Here is a 22,536-nt window from a genome sequence, read left to right on the forward strand (position 1 = left end):
ATTTTATCTCGTTGACTCACGTTCGTTCCTTACTAGTCTGCTGTCACAGCTTGTACTGACCTGAGCCTTATCTTCGCTTCTGCCAACATCTGCATGCTGCAGACTTGCACTCCAGGTGCAGCCCACCATAAGTCGCATGGTGATAACACGTTCCAGGGCTGACCCCAAGCTTTCTCCACATGCACTCTCAAAACCACTGTCAAGTGCACTGTGCCAAGTTACTATAATCTGTTCCTCATAAGAATAAACCTGACGTAAATAAACACAAACGTGATTATTGGTCAGAAGCCATAGCACACGTACACTGGCATTGTTAAACTCTTGGAAGTAGTTCCTACTTATGTAGTAGATATCTTATTACTAAGTTAATGTTAAATGAAACTGTTAGATATTCATATGTATTAAGAGCCATCAACAATTTTCTTGATCACGATTTAGCTAAGTACTTTTTATTTAAAAAATAGTGTACAGTCACAGCCTCTGCAGCATTGTGCTCTGATTATAATGCTGTTAATGTGCAGTGTGAAAATGGCTGAGGCTGCTTTCTGTTCCGTAATGAAATACGCGAGTGGAACACGGTTAAAAAGTGCCAAGAAATAGGCTGTTCTTAATGTTTTTCATAAATTTATGGAGATAATCAGCTTTGAAGTTTTCCAGCATTCTATATACTGCAGGTGATGAACAGACAGCAGACATGTAGCGCAGTCGGTAGCGCATTAGAATGTGTACCAAATTCTGTTATTCGTGCATTAGTTCAAATCTCCCATGTATAATTTTTTTTCTTGTTCTATTTGAAATACCTACATCTCGTAATTAGAAAACAAATCATCATTTTTTATTAATAATGCACACCTTGTTTCTACTTGCATATTGGACGCGAAATTCCGGTTTCCATTTCAAACACAAATTCTTAATTATCAATGTTTTATGAAATACTGTTCATAAGGTGTTTAAATTAAGAAAACATAACTAATTAATTTTTTAAGGTAAAAGTGAAAAACCGCCCTGTTAGAAAAGTATCATAGCAACTTGAAAAACAATAATTTTCACAGCATCGAGCAAGTCATACAAATGCTGCATTCTTACATTTGCTACTGGAGCAGTACAATATGAATCCAACAGAACTGATCTGGAGCCAAGCTGCGGGATTTGGCCCGAGAAGTAACAAGACTGTCAACCTGCCAGACGTACTGGAACTAACGCATGCAGCTTTTTCACACGTCATTGCCAAACACTTGAGGGCTGTAGGACGGCTCATCATAAAAGAATAAGAGAAAATGCTGCGCGTAGTTGCCGTTGTGGATTCTATTGTTGATAGGCTCATTATCAACGTAGCAGGTGACACTTCAAGAACTGAAATGTATTTCTTGGATTCGGATAAGGAAGGAGTTAAGAGATTACCAGAAGACTGACTGTAATTAATACCTTCAGTGGCTTCAATATTTAACTATACGGTGAAATCCTTCAATGCTCTCTTAAATTACACACAGCTTATGCAGAAAAATTACCTTGTAGTTAAGTCAGGAATTTTCATCACTCTTGTTTCTAATCACAACAGTACGTTACCCAAAAGTGGTAATGTGTTGTGGTTTTTGTCTAGTCGTCTAAGGAGTATATTGTGGGAAACTTGCAGTGTATTATTTCATTCTGCTTAAAAATTAAATGACATTCGAAAGCTGTATTGCTCCTCTGCTTGTCTCTTTTTATGTGTGAACTGCAGCTGGCCCCGAGATACTGGTTGCCAAACATGAACCCTCAGGTGCCATTTTTCGCTTGCTATTTTTGAGAAAAATTTTAGAACACTGTATCTCTGGAACAGCTGTAGATTTGTTTTGCTTTTTTGTTGAAATATAACTTTGATTACAGTGATCTGCTAGGTTTAGAAATGTGTGGAAAGTAGTCTTGTGTTAGCTTCCTGACATTTTTAAAAAATGGATTAAATTTTCTTTGGTTGGTCCTTCTCTTGAAGCTGAATTAAGTGTGAAAGTAAATTCTTTGTACTCAGATGTGCCACAACCTTCCTATACACTGTTTCCTAAAAACTTTTTGAAAACTCTGGTAGCAAAGAAATTAACAGTAACTATGTAAGTTATCTCCTTTGACCTTCTTTACGAAGTGGTTTCACTGTCAGTAAATTGAACACACTTGATATGCTTTGCAGAGGTGACTGAGTACAAAACTAATATGAGGTGTGTTGATCTGTACAGTCCTACTTGAAATTTCATGACGCTCGTGGGAGTCTTTACTATTTAATGATGTAGTCATGCTTGAGAAAAACTGACTCCTGTTGTTAACTGTTTCAGACTGGCAATGGACAAATCAGAGGAGCAGCCGATGCCAGCGTTAGGACAGTGTGGAGGGAGGATACGGGTCGTTAGTGTTGTCGGCAGAGAGAGACGCACCTCGGCGATCCAGTCGGAACATTCAGATGGCTGAGTGTGGCTGCGGCTGCGACTGGGGCAACAACTTTACTGTCGTGTCCGTGTGTTGTTGCGTGTGTAATTTATTATGAATGCGTCGTGTGACATTCTTTACAGATTTGGACCTGGAAATATATGTACGTTTCTTTTGTGGCGGGTGTGAAGTGGCTCGTTCAGGTGCCTTTCTGGAAGAAGACTGTGCAGTAGTGACTGAGCGTTAGGTCACTGCTAGTTAACAGTTTTGTAACTTTCTTTTTCACTTTTGTGCCACATTGCTGTCAACAGAGTGATACTGTTATTTTTTTTTCTTGCGACTAGTTTGTAATAAAACTGAATGAACATTTTTACCACTTTATACTAGTGAGAGGCTGATTCAGACCTTTACACTTCAGCTGTGCCTTCTCTACCCTCCTTCAAATGGAAAGTTGTGTGGTGTGCAGAAAGACACTTGTTGTTTCCCAGAGTGTTTACTGTGTTGAATGTACGCTGAATGTGGAAGGTTCTACATACTGGATCAGGAACTGAGCCCAGACACCTCACTCCGTAGTGATCAGTGCGAGCACACCGCAGTGGCGAGACTGTTTGCAAGGTGAATGGGTTCGAGTCCTAGTCTGGTGCGTTTGCACGCACTCGTATAACCTGCTAGACAAATATCAACCTGATGAAGTGTTGATCAGCAGACAGGCATGTCGAAAAGCAGATTAAAGCCCCTGCCCCCCCAATTATAAAGTCTCTCTGCTGGGCACTTATACTGAGTGAGTGTCTCTCTATATGTTTCCCGTTTCCCACACCACATTGTGTTTGTCTTTATATGTATGAGTGACTGTGTGCTCTCTTGTGTCGAATACCCACACCGTTGGTTTGATACAGGTTGATGTGCGAAACTGCTTTCACACTACACACTTCCGTTGTTGTAGCGATGTGCTCCAGCTGCTGCAGACGCTGTATTGAAGCTGAAAGTGTCGATCAAAGTTGCGGAGAAATATTTGCCTGGGCTCTGTTGCATAGCAATCAGATTTGCTTTCAGTTCTTAGAAATGTCCAACATTGGTGGATTTAAATGATCCATAAAATTACTCCTTTTCCGAAAAAGCATCAAACTATTAAATTAGAACTGAAGGCTTCCACCGGAAATGTTCTCGAGCTGGTATTCATTAATAGATCAGTTGTGGAATAAACATGTACCTTCTTGAAATGAACAGTCTTTTATTGACTTGTGTGTCAATGAAATTCTTCTCGTAACATGAATTATCTGTTTACTGGCTTATATACAAATATATAATACAATTTCCTTCAGAATCTCACCATGTTGTCGATTTATACTTCACAAGAAGGAAAACTCTTAATTACTTCTCAACAAGAACAAAGACTTCCTACACTAAGAATAGTTATCTGAGAGCTAACCACCACAGAGTAATATAGAAAGAATATTTCTTTCTTTCTCTCTCTCTCTCTCTCTCTCTCTCTCTCTCTCTCTCTCTCTCTCTCTCTCTCTCTCTAGCACCATCACGTCTAGTCAAGTCACACTGCTTTCTCTCGTACTGCATGATACCTCATCCCGTACACAATTAAACAATTTGTCAAATTTTACTATCTTTGCCAAATATGCGACTGTATGGCACTTTGTTATATTTGTCAAAACATAGAGCATGTGTAATAGAAATTTTGATTGACAGAAGATCTGACAAGATGACAGATGTTATGTTCATGTTTACCCTGTATGTTCAGTGAAAAATGGTTTTATTAAAATTTGTTTCTCTTTATCGTGAGTTTCCACAACTGTGGAACCTAAGATCAAGGATAAAAACAAAATACTGCTGGCAGTTATCAAAATGGTAGGTGTCGCATCTTTCCCAACCGTATGTTATTCAGCAAGAGGTTCGAAGAAAATAAATATTCTGTGCACAACATAAAAATGAGGGGTGCAATAAAATGAAATAGTTTTCTACAGTTCTTCGACGAATGATGTAGACTAAATGTTCCAGCATTGAGGTGTTTTAATGAACTGTTCTTAACTCTTTGACTGCTGGCAGTGCACCATCTGGTTCTAGGCGCTTCAGTCCGGAACCGCGCTGCTGCTACAGTCGCAGGTTCGAATTCTGCCTTGGGCATGGATGTGTGTGATGTCCTTAGATTAGTTAGGTTTAAATAGTTCTAAGTTCTAGGGGACTGGTGACCTCAGATGTGAAGTCCCACAGTGCTTAGAGCCATTTGAACCATTTTATAAATTTAGGAGTTCCTTTCACACTTGTGAATATATTGTGCATTCTGCATTTTGATCCAGGCTTTGGACTGTCTCTGCGAAGTTAAAAATATATTTTTATTTTAGTTTTTTCTGATAGCACTGTTGTATTCGTTCTGTGCTGCAGTTAGTAATTCATTTCTGTGTGTTAATTTTCAAAACATGGTGCGACATGCATTGATACGTTGCAAGTTTTCCTTTTTTACCTGCTTTCTCAAGACATTTTCTGTTTCCAGAAAACGGTGCATTTACACGTTACGTACTTTTGTTGGAATGCTCACTTGCTATAATGTTTGGAAAATGCCTTCCCATGAACCTTCAGGGATTATCATCAGAACACCTTTCCCTGCTAGCTTTTCTGCACTCTGATGCACACGTTTCCATAAGTTCCCTTACCAGCAACAAACGAAACCCTGCTGTTGACATTTTACGACGTGTTAGTGACTTGTGTAGGAAATAAGCGTTTAAAACGCACAGATCGAGAACATGAAAAAAGAACTTCTTATACCACTTCATTATTTGCCATATACATCCAACAGAGCCCACCATCATATCAGAACGGTCAGCTGCTCTCAGATTCAAAAAATTATGAACTACAGTGTCTTGTGGTTTCGTAATATTCCCTTCAGTATACCTGTCAGTCTTTCCCGTGTCAATCATTTCTGTGGTGTTACATGTGGTCAACATCCACACTTCCCTTTTGTCACACAAGGGAATGCAGCAAGCATTGTATTAGTGCACGTGAATTGAATATCTCCTTGTTTCAGTTTGTTCTGAAGTTCCTGTGACTCAAATCAGGAAGATAAATCGGGGCTTGAGTACCAATTATTGAGGTAGATGGTATGTCCACATTCTGTGTAGGGCTTTATAAGTGTAGTCATTGCATCACCACTTTTCCACAAATTTTGGAACTCAGTTTCTGTTGATGTCTCTGTATAAACAATGGGATTAAGACATAGCCTGTCTTACAATCACATAACACAAATGTGTTTATTCTGAATCTACTCTGTTTCGGTGGAACAAATTGACTGAAAGATAAGCATCCTTTGAATTCTAGCAAATTTTCATCAATGCAGAGTTTATGAAGTGGATTACATGCACAACAGAAAACTGTACAAGGTTTATCAACAATGTTCCTAATTTTGAATAATCTGTCTACTCCAGTATGGGCAGAGTTGTCACTGAAATGTAGCATTCTCATAAGTAACAAAAGTGGTCTCTTAAAAGACATAAGTGCACTAAAATTGGAGTATTTAGAACATTGGTGGTCCAGTAACGCCGATTTTCAGTTTTTTCTAGTGAGGCATCAGAAGACAAACAGTTATGAAACAATACATTTCTTTATATTCAGTATCTTTCCAATTCTAATTTTTTAGAATGCACTGATTTTGGAATATTCTCCTTAGTGAGTAAATTAAACTAATTCGTTTTGTCAGCTGTATACGAGGGTAAGTCAATTATTATCCGCAATTTAGTTATATTTTTGTTGATTTTGGTAGTTTACATTGATGACGCATGCTTTGTTTATTTGTTGTTATATCTTTGCAATTTTCAAGCTGCTAGGTTAGTTTCGTTACCTCTGCTGTGTTGTTAATCATGGGTGCTCCGCTGTCTATTTGCACCAAAGAAGAGCAATGTTCGCTGGCTTGGGTGGCCGAGCGGTTCTAGGGGCTGCAGTCTGGAACCGTGCGACCGCTGCTGTCGCAGGTTCGAATCCTGCCTCGGACATGGATGTGTGTGATGTCGTTAGGTTAGTTAGGTTTAAGTAGTTCTAAGTTCTAGGGGACTGATGACCTTAGAAGTTAAGTCCTATAGTGCTCAGAGCCCAGCAACGTTCAGTGATGTATTTTTTGTAGTCGGAAGATGTATCAGGGGCTGAAATTCATCAAAGACATTCGGTGTAGTACAGAAACAGTATTTTGCTGCAACAGTGTGTCTACGAATGGATTGAAAAATTCTGAAATGGTCATACAAGTGTTACGCATGATTAGGGAGACGGACAGCTATTTACCGCCACAAATGAAGAAACCATTGAGTGTTCACGTGAAATGATTCTGTTAGACAGATGATGAAGTGGCACATCGTCTGTAAATTACTCACGGTTCTGCCTACGAGATCATCCACAACTGACTTAGGTTTCATAAAGTTTGGCTCCCAAAACAACTCACACAGTTGCATAAACAAACATGCTTGAACATCTGCAAAAAAATTTGGATCACCACGGTAATGAAGGGGACAACTTCTTAGACAGGGACATTACTGGTGATGAAACATGGATCCATCATTACGAGCTGGAGAGTATACAGCAGAGTATGGAATGGAAACATCCAAATTCACCGTGCAAGAAAAAGTTCAAGACCCAACCGTCCGCAGGAAAACTGATGCTTACAGCTTTTGGGAGGCACAGTGTCCAGTACTGGAACATTATGGGGAAAGGTGCACAAGAATAAACAGTGTACATTACAGTGAGATGCTTACTGCCAGGCTAAAGCCTGCAATTCAAAACAAATGCCGAGGATTGCTGTCAAAAGGTGGTGTATTGTTGCTCGACAATGCCCGTCCGCATATTGCTGCCCACACTGCTGAAACGCTCCAGAAACTCAAATTTTAAGTACTGGATCATCCTCCATACAGTCCTGATCTTGCCCCTTCTGACTACCAGTTGTTTGGTCCACGCAAACAGGCATTAAGGGGCCGTCAATTTGCCTCGGACGAAGCAGTGAAAGAAGCGGTACATTTCTGGCTCGCAGCTCAATTGAAAACCTTCTTTTATGAGGGCATCAGGAAGCTTGTACAACGATGGACCAAGTGCGTTGAAACGCCAGGAGGCTATGTCGTAAAATGATGTTCTTGGAAGTTTACTATTTGATTACAATAAAATTTTATAACTACTTTGAGGATAATAATTGACTTATCCTCATATTTCATTAGTTCTTCTGTAAAGAATAACATTGAAACTGACAGAAATCCTGGCTCTTTCTCTATTGGACACCTGTCCCGATAGCGTGTCATCAAATGCATAATGGCCGAAAATCATTTTCTTTCCAGTCAAATTTATATCTAAGATGTGATGTCTTTGTAAGCATTTCACTCTCACTTTCTAATTCTTCATATTCAGAACAACTAACATCTCTTGTTGAAAGATGAGACTGCATTGACACCCCTGCTGACGTGGATGGTTTATGATTAGAACTTTCCGATTCGGTGGAAGAGTGACCACTTTCGTCAAAATCAAGTAGTACATCCTCACTGTCGCTCCTCATAAGAATCTACACGAGTTCTTCCTCAGTGCACCTACGTTGTCTTGCCATTTCCTTTGTAAAACACGGAAATTGAAGAACAGTGATGTAAATTGTAATGAACAGTGAACCGTAGTTCGAAGTTTAGGCTCACAAGAAACAAAGAACCAGACAACAAGCTAGCAGCCAGAGCTGTGAAAGGCTACTGAGACATGGGGTGGGAAGTCTGATGTGCTACTTACCTAGTTATCAGTACTCGGGTAGCGGTGCATCTGTACTCTTAATCAGCGCTCAGGTGCTGAGAAACGGGTGCGACTTAGTTCGTCATCGGCGCTCAGGGGAAAATTGGTGGCTGCAACTAAACTCGTCATTAGCACCGAGGGAGTGGCAGGTAGCATGACGAGTGAACTCGTCAACAGCAGTCAAAGGGTTAAAGAACCAAGTAGAAGAGAATACATTTTTGCATGCCTATGTCTTCTATCACAGTGCGAGGGTGAAGTGGCTCCAAAAAAGTTATTAAGAGTTCACTGCCCATTGAAAGGAAGTTGATGTAATAATCAGGTTCTGAGTGTAACATTCCTTGGACTAGCATCTTGTTTCTTGAAACTTCATGGCAGATTAAAACTGTGTGTGCTGGACCGAGACTTGGGACCGAGACTTGGGACCTTTGCCTTTTGCAGGTGGTCCAGTACACAGTTTCAATCTGCCAGGAAGTTCTCTATCAGTGCACGCACTGCTGCAGAATGAAAATTTCTTTCTGGAAAACATTTCTCCACAATATCCTTCCTTCCAGGAGTGCGTCTTGCAAATTTTGCAGTAGAGCTCCTGTGAAGTTTGGAAATAGGAGCTGAAGTACTGGCAGAAGTAAAGCTGTGAGGGCGGGTCATGAATCGTGTTTGGGCAACTCAGTTGGTAGAGCACTTGCCCGCGAAAGGCAAAGGTCTTGAGTTTGAGTCTCGGTCCAGCACTCAGTTTTAATTTGCCAGGAAGTTTCATATCAGTGCACACTCTACTGCAGAGTGAAAATTTCATTCTTGATTGTGTTTCTTTTCTTCTTGTCATACGTCCAAGTGAGCAGCAGTGATGTAAAATAAACAGCAAGCTAGGTGAGGGGAAAAAAAATTATCTGTACAAGAAAATGACTCATATTCCAAGCTGGCAGCACAATTTCAAATTAGGCAGCTATCTAAGAGGTAATTAGTAATTAGATAAGCAGTTAGCAGTGATCTGATGCAACTGACCTGTTCAGTGCTTTGATCAGAGTGGTACAATGAAAGGTTTACTTTAGTATTGTTCGATTAAACAGTGACTCGGATCATATAATGTTAGTTCATTTTTTATTGTTTAGTTAAACTAAGATTAAACTATCATTTTGCTTTACATGTTTACCTTGGTAACATTAATTCTTTACATGTGTACAAAGTGTGCTCCTGCCTGCTCACGTCAGAAAAAATGGTGTGCCTACTTGAGGGCCAAACACAATGCCAGAATCAGTGAAACAAATTCTTTATCTGCATTTGTAGCTATTCCCACTAGTGTGAAAATTTAGCATGCATGACCAGTAATTGTTTCAAAAGTGAGGTTAAATTGATAAACTTTGTTGGTACATATAAAGGCTTGTGTGACAAATCTGTGGCTAGATAAGTCAATTTGAGAAACATGTTCGATCATTTACAAGGGCCTTAAATTATTGACAGGTGCACAAAAAAAGTATGATCCCCTTGTTAGCTTTCAGATGGATCCTTAAGTGTAGAGAAGGTGCATGCTGTGTCCCTCCCTTGTAGTTCATCAGGTAGAAAGGGTTGATGTATTGCGTTGGGTGTATGGGGCTAAGAAATAGGTGGAAGGGGTTTCTAGGAAGGGTGAGCGGTGTCTTGTAGGGAGACTACAAGTGTGTGAGATAGTAACGACAGGGGGTGAAGTGGCAGGTGTGTTAGGTAGTAATGCGAGAGGGAGAGGCAACAGGGACATGGAGTAGGAAAGCGGAACATGGTTACTGCATTCCTATCTCACACACTTGTCACCTTTCCCTCCCAGCTGCTGGGCACCCTTTTATCCTTCCCTTTGACCTCTTTCCTTCCACTACCCACCCCACCTGGTTCATCCCCTTGCCTGTATACTAAGCGAATTGCAGTCACTGTGTCGTTGAGTTGACACGAATAGCGGCCTACCTTTATATGTGGCGGCTGTCTGTGAATGTGCACCTGTACTGTATAGTGAGTTGTCTCCATTACTCTTAAATTATTTACATACAGCCAGAAATTTCCTTACCGTATTTATAAAAGTAGATGAAACTATCCTCGGTTGTAGTGTGGCGTCCTGGCACAGGTCCTATCACCGGCTTTAGGTGAAGATGTGGCCTTTGTGGCACAGTCGATACATTGACGATACTGTGTGCTGAGCTTTAATGTACCTTAACCCAGTGAGAGGGAGACAGTCTCCAAGGGTAATTAGCAGAGGTGATATTGGAATGGAGTGTAGTAGTTTGTTGGCTTTGTATATGAGGGGGGACCCAAAAATAACCGGAATTTCTTTCTAGAAAGCGTATACCTTATTGTTTTCAAATGCAACTTTAATCTCCTTCGAAGTACTCTCCATTAGCATTAATACACTTGTCCAAACGTTCATTACAGTGTTCGGAGCACCTTTCAAATCCGTCCTCTTTGGTACCTGCTAGCACTTTCATGACATTGCGTTTTACGTTTTCCACATCAGCAAAACACTTCCCTCTCAAGTCTCTTTTTCAACCTCAAGAATAGGAAGAAGTCTGAGGGTGCTAAATCCTCCGGGAAATAGGGCACGTGGGTCAAGGTAGTGGTCTTCGTTGAGGCCAAAAACTGGCGAACGCTGAGAGCCGTATGTGCGGGAGCATTGTCGTGTTGCAGGAACCACACGCCAGAATCCCACAAAGCCGGACGTTTTCGCACCAAACTTCTGTGAAGCCGTTTCATAACCTCCAAATAGAATTGTTGGTTTAGTGCCTGGTTTTCTGGGACAAATTCAGAGTGTACGATACCTTTGATGTCAAAAAAAAAAAAAGAAAAAAAAAAAAAAAAACCGGTTCATTGTTTTCACATTCGATTTCACTTGTCGAGCTTTCTTTGGTCGAGGTGAGCCGGGTGACTTCGATTGTGATGACTGTTGGATTATTTCTGGATCGTACCCATAGCACCACGACTCATCACCTGTAATGATTTTGTTGAAAAAATGTGGATCATCTTTGAACGCATCCGTCATTTCGAGACAAGCTTGAACGCGACGATCCCTTTGATCTCCGGTGAGAAGCTTTGGCACGAATTTTGCTGCCATTCTTCGCATTCCCAAATCGATGGTCAAGATGCGCTGAATTGAGCTCCAGGACAACCCGGACAAGTTTTCGAGTTGGTCGATTGTCCTGCGTTGATCTTCACTGATGAGATCACAGATTTTATCGATGTTGTCTTCGCTTCGAGCAGTTGAAGGTCGACCGGAACGTGGCTGATTTTCAAGCACCATTTCTCCCTTTGTAAACCGAGAAAACCATTCGTACACTTGCATTTTGCTAAGAGCGCAGTCTTTGTAGGCTGTCTGAATCATCGCATAAGTTTCTGCTGCGTTCTTGCCAAGCAAGAAACAAAACTTCACTGCCGCACGTTGTTTGTAAGAACTAGCCATTTCCTCATGTCACGTCTGCACCGTACGCACACTCAAAGAACTGCCGAAGACACCACACTTCTCACTGTTGGGTGACGCCGCGTGGCAGAATGACTCGGCAGAGCTCCTACAACAACCCTCTGGCGGCGCAACCTGCTACTACAAGTACACGATGTGCAGCATTACGATTCCGGTTACTTTTGGGTCCCCCTCGTAAAGTAATAAGTATGCAGTCTCTCCCACAGACAATTTAAGAACATTGTTTCTCAACAATTTGACTCAATTTGGAGAGCTGTCTTACAGTGGCTGTTCACAGACCAGTAACTACACTTTACCCTCTGTATGTTAGTCCTTTCTAGTGACTCCCAGTTCCTGAATTCTACCTTTCACTGAGAGAGAGAAATGTTCTGCTTGTTAATCATTCAGATGATGCACAGATACTCGATTCAAGATAAGAGACAAGTGGGAGACAGTGCTCGTTCCTTTCTGTGTTCTGCAATGCAGAAAAATACTAATTATCTGTCACTTTGAATCGCGCAACTAGACACCTTATTCACATAGGAGACAAGGATAAGACTGCCCTTGGTCCTGTTATTCTGACACACACAGGTACTATTACCCATTACTACTTCCAGGGACAAACTCTCAAGAGCTTGTTCTTTACTAACAGGCAGAAAACTCAAGGTGATAATTGTGGCGGGATACTTATCAGAAAATCAGTTGCCTCCATGGAATGTGTATGTCTCCTGTTGTTATTACAGAAACATACAGGTACATGTACATACCTTTTACGCAGTTATGATTAAATTACTTTTGACCAAAATTGCCACTTACAGTGCATTTTGTGTTGCTTGTTGAAGATCATCTTCTGTACAGGAGACTGGGCACAATCGACACCGAGGCATGTGCTGAACTGTCTGTTCTTCCTCACAGTCACACCGAATATCATTTGGATCAGTGTATCCCCATCTTGCCAAGTTAACTTTTCATCTTCCAACTCCAGATCTCAGACTATTCAGGAACTTCCAAGTTGTCCATTACCCATCATGGCCTGGAGGTAAAGCTTCAATAACTCTTTTTTCCAACCAGGGGGAAGGTAGGTTGTAGTCCTCTATAGTTTTAATCTAGCTTTTTCAGCAGTGGTTCTAAGTTAATTTGATGTCCTAAGGAAACTCTTCCTTGACTAGTCATTACGGATGCGGTTCATGCCCATACAGAGGAAGGGTAATTTCCTGTTCCACTGCCTTTCTTTCTTTGTTCGCGGCTGTCTCTCTTCGAACAGGTGGTGGTGCTATCCCTGCGAAGTGGTAAAGCCATTCGCCTGGAGTGGATTTCAGGCAGCATGTTATAATTCTGCAGGTTTCGTTGAGAGCTACATACAGCTGTTTGGCATGAGTTGAATTATACCGAACAGGACAGGCATACTCTGCCATGGAATAGCATAGTTACAGATTTTCGGATTGTTTCAGGTTGACGGCCCCACTGTGATCCGGCCAGTTTCCATAGGAGATTGTTGCTGGTGAAAACTTTCGACTTGCATTTCGTGCAGTGCTTTTTGAAAATTTGAGATCTGCCAAGTGTCACTCCTAGGTATTTTGGAGTCTCCCAGTGTTCCAGTTCGACCCCTGACCATATTTTCAACTTGTGAGTGGCTTCCTTGTTTCTCAAATGAAAAGCCCACACGCGGGTCTTCGAAGGGTTTGGTTTAAGCTGGTTTATGTTGTTTTATCTGGATAGATCTTAAAGGGCATTTGTGAGATCGTTCTCCACTTATTCAAAATCTGTGCTCTGGGTGGCTAGAGCATGTTCGTCAGCATATAAGAAATTCCTGGTGTTTGGGGCTATAGATTGGTCTTTCGTGTGTATATTAAACAGAATTGAAGCCAAAACACTTCCTTGCGGGAGACCATTCTTCTGTAGTCTCCATCAACTACACTGTCTTTGGAAGTCGTCGAAGAACCTGCGATTCTGCAGAAGGGAGCCGATGAGTATGGTTAGTCCTAAATCTTTGGCTAGATTGTAGATCTCTATTAGTTGTAGCTGGTGATTGACTATATCATCCGCCGCTGATAAGTCGACAAAAGCTACTCCTGTCACCTTCAGAGTTTCAAAGCCATCTTCTATAAACTGTGCGAGGTTTAGCAGTTGTCCAGTACAGATTTTACCTGGACAAAATCCAGATTGCTGAGGGTAAGTGAGGGGTTAATTGCAAGTGATAGGTGATCTTAAATCAGCCTTTCCAGCAATTTGTAAGTATGACAAAAGTAGTGCAACTGGTATAAAATTCTTTGGATCATTTCCTTCTTTGCCAGGTTTCAGCAAAGCAATCACTCGACTCTTCTGCCATATCTTTGGAATTTGGTTTCTGCTTTCACAGTTATCGAAAAGTTGGAGAATCCATTTCTTTGTATTTAAGCTGAAGTGTTTGATTTGCTCAGTTTGTATATCATCCAAGCCAGCTGATTTGCCATTTTTACTTTGTTTGATAGCCTTCTGTAGTTCTTCAATGCGAATGATGATGTAAGATCATTACTCTTCTCTTGCAATTTCAGCTTTTTTGATTTGTAATTTAGCATGTTCAAACTGTCACTCTATATTGACAGCACCTGGCAACTTGGCCGATCGCTGGTAATGGCTGAGACTGCGACTGCCAAGGCGACCTCTGACTCCTGGTTATATGCCACTTCTTCAAGGTCTTGGAAATTTCTCGTGCAATGCTGGCTTCACCTGCTTTACTGAAGGTCCTTCTAATGACTGAAATCTTTCCAGAAGCTACTGGAACCAGTCTCAAATAGACTGGAAATGCCCTACCTAGGCCAGCACTGCCTTGTTTTGGCCACTGTTCCATGTAGATCTATTATTCTAGGGCAGTGACCATGGTTGGCCTGCACTACTTTAGGTTCTGCCTGTCACAGTAGCTGTGTTTGCCCCGATTCTCGGCCACGATCATTGTGTCTTCCCAAGACTATGCCTCTGTGTGGTGCATACGATTACTATTTAATCACGTATCCTTTATTTTTGTAACTTCTATTTCTTACATTAATAAAATGTGATAAATGTGGCAATAGATTGGGGAGGACATTGATAGGCTAATCAACATTTAAATGTGTTTGTCTGCCACTCAACACTTTCTGTACACAGTGATTTGCAATCCATCCTATATAATTTTTGTTATTACATCCAACACTTTCCATTTTGATTAACGTGATGATTAACTCATTTGTGTACATACTGTCTTCCATAAATCCCACTGTGAACAAGAACCTGCAGCCATGTGGAATCAATCAAATTATACGTTGTAATGTTTCCTTTATATAGACATTTAATTTTCTTGTGTGCAGTAATTGTCAGATATTACTGAGCCCACTTTTTCATTTATTAGTGGCTGTGGGTACTACAAAGCTTGGACTTCTCAAGATTCTGGAAGTACAGAACATAGCTAATATGCAGTTGTGTAAATATAAACGAGACTTCTCCAATCATTGTGATGTGTGTTGCATATTCTTGTAATATTATACTGTTAACTCTTCATGTTGAACTGTTCTTTCTCCAGGAACATTCCTGTGATTTATAACTTTACGCAGAATATCGGTGTAAGTGTCGGCCTGACAGTCGAGAATCCACAATAGGATGAACACATTTCAAAATCTTCAGTTGCTTTCACCAGCAGATTAAAATTTTCAACTATGGCTCTTGCTCATAGACTAATGCACTTCTCTGACAGAGGCAGATGATGCACAGTGTGTTTAGAAATGCCCCTGGAGGTACATCAAACATTGGTAAATTCAGGATGGAATGTAACAATATAATGAAAATGATATTTGCTACTCATCATATAGCAGAGATGCTGAGTCACAGAAAGGCACAACGAACAGACTGCCACACAATTAGCTTTCGGCCAACAAGGCCTTTGTCATTTTTCATTATATTATTATATTCCATCCTGGAGGCACATCCTTTCGCAAAGTAACTGTAATTGTCGAAAGACCTCAAAGATGGGTGTCATCCCTTGAGATGATTCGCCACATGCAAAATACCTAACAAAATGGTGCCATCAATTCATTATATTGTTCTATTTGTTCGCAAGCATCATTCAATGGAAAAGAGGGGATGGGGAAGGATGCACTACTTGTGGAAGAGAGAAGACTAGCTTTTAATTTCCCACCAACAACAGTTATTAGTGATGGACAAAGGGGTTGGAGTCAGAGAGGATATGAATGGAAATGAATTGTCACCTTCTCAAAAGACCAAAATTGGTGTCTGCCTTTTTTTTTTTTTAAAAAAGAAAGTGCTCAACATTGACCCAACACATCAGTATCAGGGGTGAGCTTAAAATAATCGGATCCTTCTGTTGCCCACCAGCCTTGAGTGTTGAGTGAAGAAATTGAACTGGAAAGAGGTGTAAGACGAGGTTGTTGTTTATCACCAACACTGTTCAATATCTATCGGGAGGAAATTATTAAAGAAAGTTTTGATGGAGGGAGATGAGTTTGTATAGGGGGTTGGAGAGTGGAGTGTATAAGATTTGCAGACGACATGTTTGTAATGGCAGAGAGTGCATGAGAGATGGAACAAATTTTAGCTGATCTAAACACAAAATTAGAAGAATATGGAATGAAGATTAACAAGAAGAAAATGAAAAGCATGATAATTGGAGGAAAAGGGAGACAATGCCTTATGAAAATAGGAGGAGAGGGTATACAGCAAGTGAATAACTTCAGTTACTTGGAAGTGTAATAATGGATGATATGTATTGCTCAACAAAAATTAGGAAAAGAACTGAATGGCAAAAGGAGGATTCAAGAGGAAACAGAAATTACGTTGCAGACCATTAAACAAAGATCTGAGGAAAAGACTTGCCAAATCTTACATATGGAGCATTGCACTGTATGGTGCGGATACCTGGACATTCAGGAAGGAAGATGAAAGAAGATTGGAGGCACTATGGATGTGGATATGGAGAAGAATGGAAAAAGTGAAATGGGAAGACCAAGTAAGGAATGAAGAAATATTAAGATGATTTGGAGAAGAAAGAAACATGCTGAAAGGAATCAGAAAGAGGAAACGGTACTGGATTGGACATTGTTTGAGGAAGGACTATTTATTGAAGGAAGGAATGTGGGGGGGGGGGGGGGGGGAGGAAGGGGAAGAGGAAGAGGAAAAAGAAGATATCAAATATTGGACAATATCAAAGGAGACAAATATTCAGAAATGAAAAGACTGGCTATGGACAGACAAAAGTGGCAGAGGCTTAACCCATGACAAGAACTGCTGTTAAGCAGAATACCATACTACTACTACTACTACTACTACAGTATGAATCTATGGACATTTGAATGCGCTCAAGAGAGTGGCATTACCATAGGAATTGTTAGTTGTGTTGTGGAAAGTAATAGTGAAAATGTTGGGCAAAATATACCTCTATTTGTGAAAAGTGTGGCTATTTATTTAGTAGTGCAATAGAGAGAACTTATGGAAGCATTCCAGGAATCTTCACTGAAGTTGGATCGAGGTGGCATGGTAGGATCCAGACCACCAAACAACTACTCTGAGAAGAGAGGATAAAGGCAATACTACTTTCATCAGGCGGTATATTGGTGTTGGCAAAATATTGCCCTGTTATATTGACCAGGGACAGAACTCCCTTCTAGTGCCAGTATAAGGGCCACCACAAATCTTACAAAATAAACAACAGCAGGAAAGAAAGAAAAATACACCTGATACGGCGACCCCGGTAATCAGGAACAGAGAACGCACCAGCAAGTAAATGCAGAAAAATTGATTTGAGTCAGGATTAAGACTCGAAAGAATAGGAGACAGAGAAGTTGCCTCTGGCAGCTAGAGATCATCAACAGTGCCTTATAACACACATAACGGCTTCTTTTGAATGAATTGTCGAAGAAAGAATAGTACACATATAATGAATGGAAAATATAATTTACTGTCGCAAATCTGAAACAGAAAGAAAGAAGAAGACAGTGGCAGTAGAAAGTGCACCCATATTATAAGCAACAAGTGCAAGGAATTCGTTCAAAAGTTAACAAAATTGTTTCAACTGGATAACTCATACGGTGGACGTTGATTCAGTAGGAATTATCAATGCAGAATGGCGAGCAATTATGCAAGTATGGGGAGGTGTGTGGTCCAGTTAGTGGCAGCGTGCAGTATGAGAGCAGACATCGGCTTCAACTTGAGCACCGGCTCCAGCTTCGGCTGTTCTACAATCAGCACGCAGTTCACAGTTCTGCAGAAGGGTAAGCCATGAATATTTAAAAAGCAGAGACAGTTCTGTGAGTATACGGTGTTATGTTAATATTGTAAATTGGTAATAAATAGTGCATGGCGATCACAAGAAAGATGTCAATGCAAGACGAGGAGTTAAGAACAATACTAGAAGGCTTAATTAAAGAACAAGCAGAGAAGGATAAGGAAGGACAGAAAGTGGAACAAGTAGAATTAATTAAGATTATTAAGGAACAAATTACTGAATCAATAGATGACATACTAAGCCATAAAATACAAGAGGTTAACCCTAACTTAGAATCTAACTTTAATGCACAAATTAATAATCAAAACATTTAAAAAATGGAAATAAACTCTAAAGTAAATGAATTACAAGAATCACTGCCAGTAGAGGTGCAACAAGTAGTTAAACAAGTGTTAACAGATGATTTACAAGAAAGTGTATACAGAATAACAACCTGACAGTGGACGGGATATGTAGATAATGTGAATTCCCAATTCCAAGTGGAATGAGCTAGTATTTCAGATGCAAATAAGCGTATTATGCCCATACAGAAAAATGCTGTAATAGCGACACCTGATGCTATAAAACATTTGGAAAAATGTTTAGTTATTCGTAGAACAAGAAGTAAAAGACAAAACAGAAATAAATAATGACAAAATCACTTCTAGGGAAGGTACAATTAACAGTAAACAAGAACTTGATAGAATATGGGAAGCAATAGATTATAATAAAAAGAAATTAGAAAATAGTAATCCTGAAACTATGACAAGAGTAACTGAATATGTAATACAGGATTTATATGTAGGAAGTGGGTTTAATTTAGCAACGCAATCTCCAAAGTATAAACCAGATGGTGATGTACACCCAATTTATTTTTTAAGAGTGTTTGCTAGATCTTTATCTAAAAAGTGGGATGACTCAAAGAAAATAGGTTTCACATTAGGAGACGCGTTGGAATGGAGAAATGCTCATGCAGAAGAATTTGTGTCCTGGAAAGATTTTGAGGAAAGCTTTAAGAGGAAGTACTGGTCATCAAGTACTCAGGAAAAATTAATCTTAAATTTATTAGATCCTGCTCCATACAATAATTCATGGGGCACATATAAAAAGTACATAGAATGGCATTTGACAAAATCGAAGTACTTAGATAATCCAATAGACATTTACCATACTACACATGACAAGGAATATTGAATAGAGAAAATCCATGAATGAGTTATTAACGTTTATTGAAGGTTTAGACACGCTGAATACTGAAAGAAATGAAAATTTACCAGTGAATGACTGAAATTGGGGAATATGAATAACACATCCTTTCCTAATTCCTTACTGTGGATGAGGGAATCCAGTTATTGTAGAGTAAGCAGTAATGAAACTGTTTACAGCAGGGATAACGGTCTAAATCACAATAACCATAGAGGGGGAAGAAATTAGACTGATAACATGAACTCGCAGGTGTTTGCGCATCAAAACCAACAAATAAATATGCAACGAAATAATGATGAGGAAGCACATAAGCGTATTATTGAAGTAAGTTCCAACCAGAGATAGTGATGGAAAACAAGAACAATCCTGGGTCAAGGGGCAGAGTCCAGGATGTCACAGAACAATACACAGCCCATATATAAGTAAAATGATCGCTTATAGTAAAATATCATGTATTAACAATTGGTTATTAGCGGAAGAGTAAAATTTAGAAAAGGTGCAACGCAAAGGGATTGTAATTGGAAGAACAGGAAAAAAAGGAGTGGAAATTTACAGTGATTCCAGAAGTGAAGTATCAACAATTTCAGAGGAATGGATATTAAATGGAAAAATAAACGAATTTCATAAGTTACCTGTTACGGGAGTACATATTGTAGGTATTACAGGTACTAAGAGTAATGTAGGCAAATAGAAAACGGGGATTACTTTTGGAATAGATCAATTGATGTTTGGACAAACCATGTTAATAGTCCCTAAAATGAATATGCAGGTATTACTAAGAGTAGTTTGGTTAATGAAATATGCAGTAGTAATAGACTTTCAGAGTGGTTCTTTTAAATGCAATCTTCATAACTATAATAAAGAGATCTTATTTAAGGGGCCCGGAAAGGCTCAAAATCATGAAAAGTTCAATTTTTACTTTTTTGCGTTTTCTGAATCTGCAGACTATTACCTTTTAATAGATATATAATTTATTCAATTCCGAAGACTACAACTATTTTTAAATTTTTTTTGAAATGTGTTCTACATGGGCGTGACCCACTGTGGCGCTGTTAAACTGCTGTCAAATGGTGTTATTTTTAACGTCCGTGTTCATCAGGTACATTTTAGTACCAGCATAGTCTGCCTCATGCAATAATGGAGGTGATAAAACCTATTTTCAGAGACATAGCAGCACCTGAACTGTTGAAAAAGTGTATTCACGGAAAAACTCAAAACCCTAATGAAAGTGTAAATAGTGTTATATGGTCGAGAATCCCCAAGACTGTATTTGTTGGAATAGAAACACTTCGCTTTGGTGTGTATGATGCTGTTGCGACTTTCAATGATGGCAACATTGTAAGGTGCAAGGTATTTAGAAATATGGGAATGAAGATAGGTTCTAACATGGTACGAGCGATGCTTGCTTTAGACAAGGAACGCCTTCAGGCTGCAGACAGGGCTGTAAAGAGTCTAGAAATACAAGCAAGAGTAAACAGGAGGAGGAACAAGAGGAAGCTGGAGGAGGAGTTTGCAGAGGATGAAGATAATCCATCCTATGGATCTGGAATGCACTAAAAAGTTAATCCAATCTTTGTCGCTCGATTTCCAAAACTTTTATTTTCTCATACTAATTACATGTTTTCTAAGGATCTTCCAAACATATTTGTTTCAAACTTTCAGTAAATGTTACACAGTACCTTCTGCATAATTTAACACAGCCTTTTTCCAAAAAACTGTATATTTTTGAATATATAAATAAAAAATTGCAAAAAAATGTTGTGAATTTTCATTACAATTGAAAAAAATCACCTTTAATAACTGAACTAAAATTTTGTGAAATCCCTGTGTTAAGTTGTAGCCCATATTCCAATAAATAATCTGTAAAAAGTTCAACTTCCTACCTCAAATACTTTGTGAGGAAAGATGTAATTTATAAGCGTTATTTTAACATTGCAAGTATAGGGCGTTCCGGAGCCCCTTAAGGCAGATCGCTGTCAAGGACTAAATGGGAGTAATAACTTACAGTTAATAGTGAATATGAGTTCAATGGAGAAGGATGTAAATAATCTACAACAAACTGATTTGTATGCAAAGCCTTACAAATAGGAACTGTTAACCCTCACTCAAAAGGAAGAGCTATATGGAATACTATGCAGATATTCAGATGTATTTTCAGAAAAACCAGGGAATATAGGAGATTATGTGTGTAGTTTTAAGATAAGATTATTTTCACATTGAATCCATGTAAAAGGGTTATGAAGGAGGTAAGACGTTTATGCATTACTTACTGTTCACCAAGACACACAACTTGGGCAAAATTAGTGCCAGAATTTCAAATGGTTTTGAATGAACTACCCAGTTTGTCTATTGGATTGTCTCCCATAGAGATATTATGAAGAAAATTTATAGGGGAACCACTATTAAAGTTCTTCAAATGGCCAGAGGTGCATCAGAAAGAAAGTGGTAACTTAGACAAAATAGTAGATAATAAATTGCGTAATCAGCTGATAAAATATAACAAGATAGCAATAAACCCAACAGTTGAAATAAATGATCTTGTGCTGGTAAAAGAAGTACATCATAGTTCTAATCTTAAACAGGAAACCAGAAATTTTTTCTGAAATATGCAAGACCATTTAAGATCATGGATAGTCCACACCCGAAAGCATACTAATTAATTGACCCACGTATTGGTCAGGAGAAAGGTTTATATAATGCCGACAAACTAAAGAAATATAATCAAACTGTGCAATAAATAAACTTAAAAATTATATGTGTATTTTTTTAGTCACGTCATAAATTAGGAGGGGAGGGAGGAGAAGCAGCCAAGTACTAAATAGTATTTGACTGACTGTAATAATAGTATGACAAATAGAAAGATAGGGTACAGGTACAGAAAATGAATTAATAGAAGAGGGAAGTAGAAACAGTATTGTTTTGAATCAGTAATCTTAGCTGGAGCTTGGGTTTTAAGAAAAGAGAGAACAAAAGAAAGTGTGGCGCCGATGAGGTCGACACCAGCATCGATATGCGTTCATCTTTGGACTCTGAGCATTGTCTTTGGGCTGTTCCGCCATGTTCAGTTCTTTGTGAGTCTTGCATGTGTTTAGGTGAATATTCTACTGCTAAATGAGTGTTGTTTGGTGTAACCAACCCAAACTCTCCCCTCACTGGTGACCCCGAGTTGTAACATCTTCAGTTTTCGCCGTTTTACTGTGTCCGCGACCTCCGCATCAGTTATTTTCGCGTGTATTACATCAACACAGCGTTTGAACAATGACTTCGGCCCAGCGCCCAATGCTGGATTTTGTGAGTGACATGCATTGTGTTGCAGGAGATATACACCTGCCGGGACTGCAACACGATGCCTCTCATTCGATGATCCCACTGATTTCGCCGGACGCTTTCGAGCCTGCAAAAATAAGTGGGGTTAGGAGGGAGCATGACTCCAGCTATCAAACGCCTTTGTTCCCGCCACATGTGCCCTCCCTCATCGACTGTGCAGTTACCTCTTACGGATCTCTGTGCAGTGCGGGACCAATGCTGATTTCTGCAAATGCTTCGTCGG

The 22,536-nt window shown here is 39.6% G+C and overlaps 1 protein-coding gene across 1 annotated transcript in view; it reads left to right on the top strand.

Moving 5' to 3' along the window:
- Positions 1–2,763, top strand: part of LOC126108474 (uncharacterized) — a 32,471-nt gene extending 29,708 nt beyond the window's left edge. The window contains exon 3 of the mRNA XM_049913724.1: positions 2,304–2,763. The gene's annotated coding sequence lies outside the window, so the exon portion shown is untranslated. The remainder of the gene's footprint in view (positions 1–2,303) is intronic.
- Positions 2,764–22,536: the final 19,773 nt, after the last annotated feature.

Source organism: Schistocerca cancellata, chromosome 11 (genome assembly GCF_023864275.1).
Source record: "Schistocerca cancellata isolate TAMUIC-IGC-003103 chromosome 11, iqSchCanc2.1, whole genome shotgun sequence".
Taxonomy (NCBI): Eukaryota; Metazoa; Arthropoda; class Insecta; order Orthoptera; family Acrididae; genus Schistocerca; species Schistocerca cancellata.